The sequence below is a fragment of the Lontra canadensis genome, unplaced genomic scaffold (assembly GCF_010015895.1).
Source record: "Lontra canadensis isolate GAN:19392208 unplaced genomic scaffold, GSC_riverotter_1.0 scaffold2, whole genome shotgun sequence".
In the NCBI taxonomy this organism is placed as follows: Eukaryota; Metazoa; Chordata; class Mammalia; order Carnivora; family Mustelidae; genus Lontra; species Lontra canadensis.
In genome coordinates this window covers 24,798,838-24,812,643 of record NW_022630996.1, presented here as the reverse complement: position 1 = coordinate 24,812,643, position 13,806 = coordinate 24,798,838, and positions in this window count along the sequence as shown.

The window sequence follows — 13,806 nt, the reverse complement described above, 5'->3', positions numbered from 1 at the left end:
GCAGTCAAGTTGCTATAGCAGCTCATTCCCTAAGTAGAATTTTGGAAGTGCGACAGCCCTCTTTTACTTTGTCCTCTCTCTGTCACCTTTAGTCCAAGCAGGGAGTGTTTCTGCTTACACAAGGGCTTCAGAAACCTTGTGGGTTTTCGTCAATGGGATTAACATATACCATCAGTTGACTTTAAATAAAGGAGATGACCTCAATAATTCCCCCGAGCCTGGTTCTATCCGTCACCTCAAGAGCAGAACCAAGGCTTCCCCAGGCAAGAAGAGATCCTGCCTGGGGAAGTGGCATCAGCCCCTGCTCAAGAATTTCCAGTCTGCCTGCCTTGTGGATTTGGGGCATGTTCCTTCCTCACCATCACAATGGCGGCCACCACGTGCTCTCTCTGAAAGCCATCCACCTTTTTTTATGCCTCCTGCTAGTTTTAACAGTTTCAGAGTAAAAAAAACAAATGGGATAACAGATGCAACCAATGCAGAAATTTTACAAACATTCCCACTGGGCTGCAAAATGTTAACAAGCCATCTTAAGAAACAAGAAACAAGATTCTTCAGGGCTTTTATTTATTTGTGGGAGGGGCTCACCAAACAACCCTTCTACTAATCTTTCCTTTCTCAAGGGCCTTCTACTAACAAAAGGGTGACAGAGGCCACACTCTTTGTCTTGGGTGACCAGTCTTCTTCTCTGTTGAGAGATGGCAGAGTCCTGACTATTACCTCTCATGTCTTTGGCTGACAGGCAAAATTATATGGCTTTTAAATTCTAACTTGTTTAATACTGCTCATAAGACAACAGTTTTTTCTAGCCCAATAATGTGAATATTTTTTTAAATATCAAAATTCAAGGGGCGCCTGGGTGGCTCAGTGGGTTAAAGCCTCTGCCTTCAGCTCAGGTCATGATCCCAGGGTCCTGGGATAGAGCCCGGCATCGGCCTCTCTGCTTAGCAGGGAGCCTGCTTCCCCCTCTCTCTCTGCCTGCCTCTCTGCCTACTTGTGGTCTCTGTCTGTCAAATAAATAAAATCTTTAAAACAAAATCAAAATTCAAGGCATGACTGTTCATCACACCCAAGCTCATCATCACTGATTGGATTTCTAACACCTCATTTATTTAGGATGACTGAAAAGAACTTCAAAATGAATGCCAAGGCAAATTAAAATGACCCTAGAGAGAATGGTCAAAATCTTTTTTAGTTCCTATCTTATATCAAGAAAGATAATTCTATTGCAAAGAAATGAATACCGGGAAGACTTTGTTAAATAGAGATGTGGCAGGGTTCTACTCTTCCATGCTATTTCACTGTATGACACTCAGTATTTACAGACAAATTTAGTATCATAGCACTTCAGACCAACGGGAATGACATGTTCACATTTTGTCTTTCCGCATTCAAGCTCAACAAGCAAGAGAGTGCATGATAAACTAGTGAATCCTGAGATTTTATAATACGGAAAAATTGAAAGTCATCAAAATGTGAATGTTTTTCAGATAATTTTTCTGTGCTAACTATGAAAATGAACTACTGTGTCCATAATGATTTTCCAAGAGCCAATGAGTATCAACTATGCAGTCCCAGACATGGTATACTGTGCTATAGAAGGAAAGGAGACAGTGCATGATGAAAAAAAAATGCAATTTTCTATTTTTAAGTCTCATGACTGCCCCTAAATCCCTTGCCTCATTTCCTTCTAACAGCTGTCTTTGAAATTGGAGAGAATATGTGTCCAAGATTAAATAAAGGCCAAGGCTTTCAAATGTTCCTCTGGGGATTGTATGTATCAAATTTCCTTCATGTAGATCATTTATTCTTTAGTTTTGAAACCATATACCTCATTCAGGTCCGTGAAACTTGATATGTAACTGAATTTTGCTGTTATGATGAGGATAAAGATCAATATCTCTCTCAAGTTTTTAAAAAAGTTTTGAGCAGATATATATGCCTTATGAATATCTAATTTTTAAGGATAGGTCCAGGTACACAGAGTTTTTTGATATAATAAAATAAAAGGAATTTTATTCATTCATCAGATATTTATCCTTTACTAGCTTTCTGACTTGGATAAATCATGTAACCTCAAGGGGTTTCAGTTTTCTCATTTATAAAATAGAGATACTAATAAAATGTATAACTCAAAGGACTGTTTGGAAATAACTCACTTAGCAGACTGCCTGGCACACTGCTGGCACTTGTAGCTTGCATCATTTTTATCATTGTGGCTGGTAATATTATTCATAGTTCAGGTCGATACACAGGTGATCTCCTAGGCACATGGCATGAAAGGAATAAATCTGCCATGGTCCCTTCTTTTGAGAAAATCCTCGTCTAATGGGGGAAAAGACCTATAAACATTTGATTGTACTTTGTGGTTACACCTGAAAAAATTGAGGCCCACTGTATAAAGCATTATGGCAAGCCATAGGAGAGAATGTTAACATGTCCTGGGATTAGCAGGAAAGGTTTGGAAGAAGGGCTGATTCTTGAAGGATGGGAGGGCACCTTCTAAATCAGACCGGAAGGGAAGGAAATTTTTCTAAGTAAGGAAAATAACATCTGAGAAATATGAATGAAAATGGCTCATTTATAGAAGAGCTGGGAGTTCAGGAGAGACACAGCATGGAGCACAGGTGAGCAAATGGGAAAAGAGGAACAGTATGATACTACTCCATTATTTGTTTATTTTTATCTATATTTCCCATTCAAATATAAATGTAAATTTCATCAGGTGCAGGAGTTAGCTTATTTTGTTTTCTTCCTTCTGTAGCTCCAGCAACTACCAAAGTTTCTGAAACATGGGATAAATATATATTGGTTGAATAAACAAATTAATCACTTATCTATTAATTACTCAAGGTATATGCCTCTGATATCTTTTTTATCCACTCCCTATGTGCCTCTTGCCACTTAGTAACTTAGAAATTCTATCTACTTTTCTGTGTACATCTGTCATCTCTCTTACAGATTAGAAGCTCTCTGGGAAACTCGATCAGTGTTATGGCGGCTAGCATAGGGTCGATGTGCAGAAACGTTGGCCGAATTTAAATACTAAAGTGTAAAACGCTCCTATCAGGTGATTTCCTATTTCGTTATAGGACATGAATTTGGTGGATGCTGCAAGCAAATACGGTAGAAAGAAAGAGGCAAAAGGCAAGCTAGCCCTCCCTCACAATTATGCATCTGGAGGCTATCTGCCCTCACCTGCTTTCAAGTAAGTACAAGGTGCCCGAATGTTCCACCTACGGTTTCAGTGCAGCATGCAGGGAACTTGAGGTAGTAGTTACCAGATATTTATGTCTTTGCCTACATAGGATGAATAACTCAAATACTTGTTGAGGCAATGTTAGTAGACCCAAACACATTTGGAATGCTCTCCTCACCCCCCTACATTTTTGTAGGCAAACCTCTTTACATAAATAAAACACATGACTCTTGTGGGGCCTGGTGGAGTGATTTAGGGAGGTCAAAACTAACAATACAGCCAAATGACCATCAACTCCCTTTTCTAAGAGCTATCCCTGGAATTCTTCACACTTTAACCTCCCTCACCCTCCTTGAATTGTGACATGGTGGTTATAAAAATGTGTGATCTTTTTCCTCCAGGATTTATAGCCAGCTAGAGAAGAGATTTTTAATAAAATTACAGCATAAGGCAGAATGGGATGGCTGCAACAGTCAGCTCCACTCAGAAACAATCATGAACCTAAACTTTAGGTGTTAAAATGATCAACTGTTCCATTTTCTTAATGGTTAGATTAACTCCAGGAGGGCCAAGACCCTATCAACCCTATGTACTGTTGCATTTCAGTCCCTAGTCCAGTGCCTAGCATAGTAGGTGTTCAATACATATTTGTGGGATAAAGGGTTGAATCCTTTCCCATCTTGTAGAAGAGTTTTGTTGTCTTACCAACACTGTATGACGCCTCTGCAGCTCCTTATAAGCAAATTTTTTGTACAAGGGCTAGTTCCATCTTCATCAACCTCTTATAGTGTGTGTGTGTGTGTGTGTGTGTGTGTGTGTGTATACGTGTGTCCTCCAGTGAAGCTGTATGATAAGGAGAGGGATGTGGTAGAAAGAGTGCTCGCTTTATTATTATTTTGAGTCCCTTTCTTAGCATTCCTGGATGTGTCGCCTGAGTAACTCCCTTAACTCTGAGACCCAAGTGTTAGTGGGAATAGTTCCTCTCTGGGTATCTTCCTGAAACTGCTGCATATAAAAGTGCTTGCAAATTATCAGGTGATTTAACACATATAAATACCTGTTAGGCCAAACCGAAAGTCAGGATGGGCAAAATGGCTGTGCTCCTGAAGCTGTTTGCTGAGCCTTCTTGACCACCAAGTCTCCCACTGACCTCATCAAGGAGAGCGATCAGACCACTCATGAAGGCAAATGCTCTTTGCAGCAGGTCCAGTTCCTATAGGAGGCAAGGCACATCACAGTGATGGGACATCCCGGCTGTGTGCAAGAATGGCATGTCACATAGGCATTATTATGACTTCTCAGACTTGGTTTTATATTTTTGTTTTTTTCAATCTTTGCTACTTCTTGCCCATATTGCTTAGTGAGAAGGCCTCAGAGACTGGCTATCAGCTCTTCTCTGCTGAGGAATGCCTGTAAATATCCACCTAGCCTTGAGGTAAATTCAGGCCTTAGATATTGGCTGTGAATGCTGTTGGCAGCTTCACAAGGGATATGAATCTAGATGTGACAACAAAGCCAGAAGCAGACTCTCGTATCAATCCATCCTTAGGCTTAAAGCTGAAATGCAAACACCCATCAGAGAGTTAGTCATTAAATATTATCAATCACCTATGTATGTGTGAATACAAATGCTGTTCTCTTGATGTAGGACTGTGGTAGTGATGGCCAGAAGGTGCAGCAAGTGCTGGAAAGGGAGGGAGGATGAGTGGAGCAAAGGAGCCCCTGGAGAAAGACCATCAGGGGAGCACTAGGAGATAAAGTCTGTTAAAGGCCAAAATTATATTAATTTCAGTTATTGTACCAACTACATATATTAATTCATGATAAATTACAAACTTATTTAAACATTCTAGGGAGGGGTGCCTGGGTGGCTCAGTGGGTTAAAGCCTCTGCCTTCGGCTCAGGTCATGATCTCAGGGTCCTGGGATTGAGCCCAGGTTGGGCTCTCTGCTCAGCAGGGAGCTGATTCCCCACTCCACCCCCTCTCTGCCTGCCTCTTTGCCTACTTGTGGTCTCTCTCTGTCAAATCAAATAAATAAATAAATCTTAAAAAAAAAAAAACCCAACAACATTCTAGGGAAAACCTGCATGTTCAAGCATTTTGTTTTATTTCTAGAAACAGGAGGAATTTAAGTGGTATCATACACTTGACTAGCCAATTTCTTTTAACACATTTTCTTGGTTGGTCAAAATTCCTTCTTGTTCATGCAGTGAGAATCCAGGTTGATTTATTTATGAAGTTTTCTCTTCTTTCTGTGAAGTGTACATTATAGACATGACAGTGGCTTTCTAGATGACCAAAACATTCAGTGTTCCTCCAGGTACTTTTGGCAGAGTCTTCGTATTGGAGCATGGGGGTTTTGAGCATGCAACTTGAGTGTACAAAAGAACAATATAATTCCCACCAGAGTTCCTTTTTCTGTTAAGGAGAGGATTTTTAAGGATATGTCTTTCTTTTCTTTTTTTTTTTTAAGATTTTATTTATTTATTTGACAGAGAGAGACAGTGAGAGAGGGAACACAAGCAGCGGGGAGCTGGAGAGGGAGAGGCAGGCTCCCTGCTGAGCAGGGAGCCTGACATGGGGCTGAATCCTGAACCGAAGGCAGATGCTTAACGACTGAGCCACTGAGGTGCCCCTAAGGATATGTCTTTTATTCAACATTCCTCTAGTGCTCCTGAAAGATATATCCATTCTTTCCAGGAAGAGGTCTTATGGGATTTAGAAGGCTCTTTAAAGCTGTGTCAGAAATACACTAGGAAAAAGCATTTTATCCACCATTTGACTACATGTGAGTCTAGAGAGTCAGAATTCTGAAAATTCAGTCCTTTGGAGAATAAGAGAATGTTGAAATGTTTGGGGAGGTACATTTGGGATTATGTCTATGAAAATCAGGATACAATAGAGAACACATCAGCTAGAGTTCTTAGGTGAAAACAATAGAACCCTAGAACCCTATCATGCTAGTTTATAGTAAAAAGCATGCGTTAAAGGATATGAGGTAGCTCCTAAACTCTGGGAGGCCAGACAATGGTCAAGAACAATGTCCACAACATACACTGAGGTTAATCCAGCAGAGACTCTACTGCTGTTGCTACTCAGCACAGATACACAACTTGCCTCACTGTTGCTTGGCACTTGATTCTAGAACTTCTGTCACTACTTCTCTATAAATCAGATTATCTCTGTGGTTATGCTTTCTAATGGATTCTCTTTGGTACTGGCTTCCTCATGTTCATTTCTTTCTGTATAGAAATCTCAGCTAATACATCTGACAATTTTTACCCTAGCTTCAAGAAAGGCTGAGAGAGAGTTCAACCCTAAGGATATGGGACGCAATAAAGGAAATACTTCGAATAATAGAAAGATCATTAAAAAGATACTGGTCACATTCAGGAAAAAGGTTCATAACCACTAAAATGTCTCTACTTGCTTTTTCCTTCAGCTAATGTGGGATGTCAGCCTCTAGCAAAGATACCTTTAAAATAGCATGGGTTCTGGATAAATCCCATCCATGCTCATAAGTAAATTTAGACCATTATCACATGGGATAGATTTGGACATAATGTCTCTCAACACTTCTGATGCTATACTCTATTAAAGAATGTCGACATGATCTGGATTACTCCCCAAGGTCTCATAGAACTTATAAGAAAACATCTATTATATTTAAATTCAATTAGCCAACATATAGTACATCATTAGTTTCAGATGTAGAGTTCAATAATTCATCAGTTTAATACCTAGTGCTTATCACATATATGCCCTTCTTAATGCTCATCACCCAGTTACCCCCTTCCCACCTCCGCACCTCCGCTCCAACAACCTTCATTTTGTTTCTTATAGTTAAGAGTCTCTCATTGTTTTTCTCCCTCTCTTATGACTTCCCATTCATTTCATTCATTTTCTTTCCCTTCCTCTATGATCCTCTGCACTCTTTCTTATATTCCACACATAAGTGTGAGAGAAACTGTATGATAATTGTCTTTCTCTGATTGACTTATTTCGCTCAGCATAATACCCTCCAGTTTCATCCACATTGATGTAAATGGTAAGTATTCATCCTTTCTGATGGCTGGATAAATATAATAAATAAATATACAGATATATATATATACACACACACACACATATATATGTGTATATATATATCTTGTATCTTCTTTATCCATTCATCTCTCAATGGAGAGCTCAACTCTTTCCACAGTTTGGCCTTTGTGGACATTATTCCTTTATGCAGTGTGGTGCAGGTGCCCCTTAGGATAAATACATTTGTATCTTTGGGGTAAATATCTACTAGTGCAATATTTGGGTCATAGGGTAGCTCTATTTTTAACTTCTTGAGGAACCTCCATACTGTTTTCCAGAGTGGCTGTACCAGCTTGCATTCCTACCAACAGTGTATGAGGGTTCCCCTTTCTCTGTATCCTCACCAACATTTGTTATTTCCTGACTTGTTAATTTTAGCCATTCTGACTGGTGTGAGGTGGTATCTCACTGTAGTTTTGATTTGGTTTTCCCTGATGCCTAATGATGTGAAGCATTTTTCATGCGTCTGTTGGCCATTGGTATGTCTTCTTTGGAGAAAGGTCTGTTTATGTCTTCTGCTCATTTCTTGACAGGATTCTTCTTCTTCTTCTTCTTTTTTTTTTTTCGTGTGTGTATGTGTGCATGTGTGTGTTGAGTTTGATAAGTTGTTGATAGATCTTGGATAATAGCCCTTTTTCTGATATGTCATTTGCAAATATCTTCTCCCATTCCCTAGGCTACCTTTAAGTTTTGTTGACTGTTCCCTTTGCTGTTCAAAAGCGCTTTATCTTGATGAAGTCCCAATAATTCATTTTTGCCTTTGTTTCCATTTTTGCATCATGCTCATTAGGAATATTGGTCTGTAATTCTCTTTTCTGATGGGGTGTTTGTCTGGTTTTGGGATCAAGGTAACACTGGTTTCATAGAACAAATTTGGAAGTTTTCCTTCCATTTCTATTTTTTTAAAAACAGTTCCAGAATACATATTAGTTCTTCTTTAAATGTTTGGTAGAATTCCCCATGGGAAGCTATCCTGGACTCTGGTTTGTGGGGAGATTTTTGATTACTTCTTCAATTTCCTTGCTGGTTATGGGTCTATTCAGGTTTTCTATTTCTTCCTGTTTCAGTTTTGGTAGTTTATACGTTTCTAGGAATGCATCTATTTCTTCCAGATTGCCTAATTTATTGCCATATAGTTGCTCATAACATGATCTTAAAATTGTATTTCCTTGGTGTTGGTCATGATCTCTCCTCTTTCATTCATGTTTTTATTAATTTGAGTCCCTTCTCTTTTATTTTTGATAAGTGTGGCTAGGGGTTTATCGATCTTTGTAATTCTTTCAAAGAACCAGCTTCTAGTTTCGTTGATCTGGTAATGTTAGTTAATCTTATCTGTTCTTTTGGTTTCTAGTTCATTGATTTCTTCTCTAATCTTTATTATTTCTCTTCCTCTGCTTGGTTTAAGCTTTATTTGGTGTACTTTCTCTGGTTCCTTTAGGTGTAAGATTAGTTTGTGTATTTGAGACTTCCAATTTCTTGAGAAAGGGTTGTATTACTATATACTTTCCTCTTAGGACAGCCTTTGCTGCCTCCCAAATGTTTTGGACAGTTGTGTTTTCAGTTTCATTTGTTCCCATGAATTTTTAAAATTCTTTAATTTCCTCCATTCATTCTTTAGTAGGATGTCCAAATATCCGAGTTCCTTCTATATTTCCTCTTGTGATTGAGATCAAGTTTCAAAGCACTGTGGTATGAAAATATACAGGGAGTGATCCCAATCTTTTGGTACCAGTTGAGACCTGATTGGTGACCCAGGATGTGATTTATTCTGGAGAATGTTCCATGTGCACTGGAGAAGAATATGTTTTCTGTTGTGTTAGAATGGAATGTTCTGAGTATATCTGTGAAGCCCATCAAATCCAGTGTGTCATTTAAAACACTTGCTTCCTTTTTGAACTTCTGCTTAGATGATCTGTCCATTGCTGTGAGTGGGCTGTTAAAGTCCTCTACTATTATTGTATCATTATTGATGTGTTCCTTTAATTTTGTTATTAACTGGCTTATACAATTGGCTATTCCCATGTTGGGGGATAAATATTCACAATTGTTAGATCTTCGTGTAGGATAGACCCTTTAATTATGATATAGTGTCCTTCCTCATCTCTTATTACAGTCTTTGGTTTAAAATCTAATTTGTCTTAAATAAGAATTGCCACTCCAGTTTTCTTTTGATATCCATTAGCTTGATAAATGGGTTTTGGGCCCCTCACTTTAAACTTGGAATTGTCTTTGGGTCTGAAATGAGTTTCTTACAGAGAGCATATCGATTGGTCTTGCTTTTTTATCCAATTTGATATCCTGTGTCTTTTGATTGAGGTATTTAGCCCATTTACATTCAGAGTAACTATTAAAAGATACAAATTTAGTGCCATTGTATTACCTGTAAAATCACTGTTTCTCTGTATTGTTTCTATTCCTTTCTGGTCTATGTTACTTTTGGGCTCTCTCTTTACTTACAGGATCCCCTTTAATATTTCTTGCAGAGCTGGTTTAGTGATCACAAATTCTTTCAGTTTCTGTTTGTCCTATTTGTCTTTTTATCTCTCCTTCCATTCTGAATGAGTCTTGCTGAATAAAGTATTCTTGCCTGTATGTTTTTCTTCATTTAGTACCCTGAATATATCAGGCCAGCCTTTTTTGCCCTGCCAGATCTCTGGGAACAGGTCTGCTGTCAGTCTAATGTTCCTACCCTTGTACATAAAGACCTCTTGTCTCAAGTAGCTTTCAGGATTTTCTCTTTATCTCTGAAATTTACAAACTCCACTATTATATGATGGGGTGTTGATCTATTTTATTGATTTTTGACAGGGGTTCTCTGTGCCTCCTGGACTTAATACCTGTTTCTTTCTCAGATTAGGAAGTTATCAGCTGGGATTTTCTCATATATACCTTCTGTCCTGCTTTCTGTCTTTCTTCTTCCTTTGGGACCCCAATAATCCTAATATTGTTTTGCTTCATGGTATTGCTGATTGATCGAGGCTCCCTTTTATGGTCCATTAGTTGTTTTTCTCTCTTTTCCTCAGCTTCCTTCCTTTCCATAATTTTGCCTTCTATGTCACTGACTCTGTCTTCTGCTTCATCTACCCTAGCTGTTAGAGCATTCATTTTAGACTGCATCTCAGTAAAACATTTTCGATTTTGGCCTGAGTAGGTTTTATTTCTGCACTAAAGAGTCTCCAATGTCTTTTATGCTTTTTTTTTCAACTGGTAACTTTCTGGTAACTTTCTTTTTTTTTTTTTTTTAAGATTTTATTTATTTATTTGACAGACAGAGATCACAAGTAGGCAGAGAGGCAGGCAGAGAGAGGGAGGGGGAAGCAGGCTCCCTGCTGAGCAGAGAGCCCGATGTGGGGCTTGATCCCAGGACACTGGGATCATGACCTGAGCCGAAGGCAGAGGCTTTAACCCACTGAGCCACCCAGGCGCTCCCCATCTGGTAACTTTCTAATCATTATTCTGAATTCTAGTTCTGACATTTTACTTATATCCCTTTCGATTAGATCTATGATGAGAGTATTGCCTCTGATTCTTTCTTGTGCTGTGAATTTCTCCTGCTAGTCATTTTGTCCAGAGTAGAATAGATGAGTAAGAGAGAAAAATCAAAAATATCAACCATAACCCCAGTGAAATATACACTAGATAAATCTGAAGCAGTTAGTAACCAAACAAGAAAAGAAAAAAAGACAAGAAAAAGGAGAATATAATCTTGAACAAAACAGGGTGGTCCATTTGGTCCTTGCTATATTTTGGTCTGTTTGTTAGAAGACACTAAATCCCAGAATTATAAAGAAAGAAAACATATATATATATATATATATATATGTGTGTGTATATATATATATATATATATATATATATATATATACAAAAATAAAATTGAATACAGTGAAAGGAAGCAAAAAATGAAGAATATATTTATAAAATGCAAATGTAAAACTGAAAATTAAAAAAAGACTTCAAAACAAAGAGTTGACAAAATAAGAAACTAGTTGATAAGGAAAAAAAAGAAAACAGAAAAATTTAAACTGAAAGACTAAAGAATCATGAGAATAAACCTTGAATTCTATATACTATTTTCCCCCTAGCACAGGAGTTTTTCAATTCTGAATGATCCATCGACTTGGTATTTGCCCAATGTTCCTGCTGGTCTTCTGGGAGAGGGGCCTGCTGTGCTGATTCTCAAGCGTCTTTGCCTGGGTGGAGCTGCACCACCCCTTTCCAGGGGGCCAAACTCAGTGTAAGCTGCTTTGGGTAGCTCTATGTGCCTTTTGTTCCCTGAAGGCCTCTTGTGCCCATTTAGAGGATGAAAAAAGTAAAAATGGCAGCGCCCTGATCTCCAGCTTTGGAGCTGAACGATCGCTGGCCCCACTCTTCAGTACACCCTCAGGGAAAAGCAGTCAATCCCTTTTGTGTGCACCAAACTCCACAAACCTGCGGTGCACACCTGCACAAATCCTCCCAGTGGGTGGGCGATGGGGGGGTTCACCATGGTCCTGAGGCTCGCTGGGCCCCTGCTTGGGGAACAGTTGCCTGATTGTGTGCACACCTGCACCATTCTGCCTGGGGGAAGGAGGAGGGTTTCTCATCAGTTGTCACTTACTGGCCCCCTGCTTGGAGAGTGGTAGCTCAATCATAGGGTGATTCAACATTTATGGCAATACCTCACTAAGAGGCTGCTCTGGGGCTCACTAATTGTAGACAGTGACCCTGCTTCAATGTTGCTGCACTGAAGCACTGTGTTCTTTCTGTGACCACACTGTCCCATCTAGGATACCTCCCTGCTTGGCCACCTGAGTGTCTTTCAGACAGGGATGTCCCTCACAGGAGCAGACTTTCAAAAATTCCGATTTTGCGTTCCACTGCTGTATCACTTTCCAGTAGCCAGCTTACAGAGCCTCCCTATCACCAAGGTTTATCTACCGATGTATCCCCTCGGTTCACTTCTCCACAACATCTACCTTCCAAAAAGGTGTTGCTTTTCTATTTGTAGAATTGCAGCAATTCTTTTCTTAGATCTCAGGTTGAATTCACAGGTGTTCAGAGTAATTTGATAGATAACTAGCTGAATTAAAGGGACCAGATGAAGCACAGTTCCCCTACTCTTCCACCATCTTCCCTCCTCCTTCATTTGAGGTTTTGATGTAGCCAAGTTGACTCTCTCTGAAGGCCTAGGCTTGAAAGTAGGTGCATCTATTTCAGTCTCTCCTAGCTGGGTCTTTCTTTTCTTTTTTCTTTCTTTCTTTTTTTAAATGTATTTATTTGACAGACAGAGATCACAAGTAGGCAGAGAAGCAGGCAGAGAGAGAGGAGGAAGCAGCCTCCCTTCCAAACAGAGAGCCCAATGTGGGGCTTGATCCCAGGACTCTGAGATCATGACCTGAGCTGAAGGCAGAAGCTTTAACTCACTGAGCCACCCAGGCGCCCCGTCTTTGTTTTCTTTATCAGACCTCAAGGATTAGGTCATTTCCTGCTTCATGCTTCCTACTGCTGATTCTCTGGCCACCAAGTACTGTTAGAATAGCTGGAACCTGCTGGTTTCTGTTCCAGGTTTGCCCATGTCTCCCTATGCTTGGTCTGCAATTCATAGACCTTCTACTCCTGAAGCATCCACCTCAGCTGCCAGGTCCTCTCTTTTACAGGAGCTGGTTTTGAAGTTTCAGGATTTTTGCATTTCACGGTTCCAGCCTTCTTCTAAGTTGATATGAAGTGATAAGATGCCCATGTGTAAGACAGGTCTTAGTTTTTAATTACAGCTAGGTTTGTGTCTTCATCACTGACTTCAGATACAAATTCTATGGGTACTGGGCCCTGTGCAAAATCTAAGTGACTGTACACTGCACTCAAAATAGTACTGTTCCTGTATCCACTATCACTGAACTTAAAGGGTCAATCTGCTTCTCATTTTTCTTTTCTTTATTTTTTTTTAAAGATTTTATTTATTTATTTGACAGAGAGAGATCAAAAGTAGGTAGAAAGGCAGGCAGAGAGAGCGAGAGGAGGAAGCAGGATCCCTGCCAAGCAGAGACCCTGATGCAGGACTCGATCCCAGGACTCTGAGATCATGATCTGAGCCGAAGACAGAGGCTTTACCCACTGAGACACCCAGGTGCCCTGCTTCTCATTTTTCTTAAGATACCTTTCCTACCAAAAGATGTCTCAGTCCCTCCTACAAACAGACTTCAGGATGACTTAATTATCCAAACTTGCCAGGACATTTATGAATTCTCCTTAGACACTAGCATACTTTCTCAGCTCTTGTATATTTGAAAAGTCTTTATTTCACTTTTTGAAAGAAACTTTTACTAGGTATAGAATTCTAGATTGAGAATTTACTTTTCTCAATAATTTAAAGGTGTCTCCCCATTTTCTTCTCACTTATAATGCTTCTGAGGAGAAATCTACTGGTCATTCTTATATTTGCACCTCTTTATATAATGTCTTTTTCCCCCCTTTGAGAACTCTTAAGATTGCCTTTTATCATTAGTTTTTAGTAGCTTGAATATCATGTACAGCGATGTTA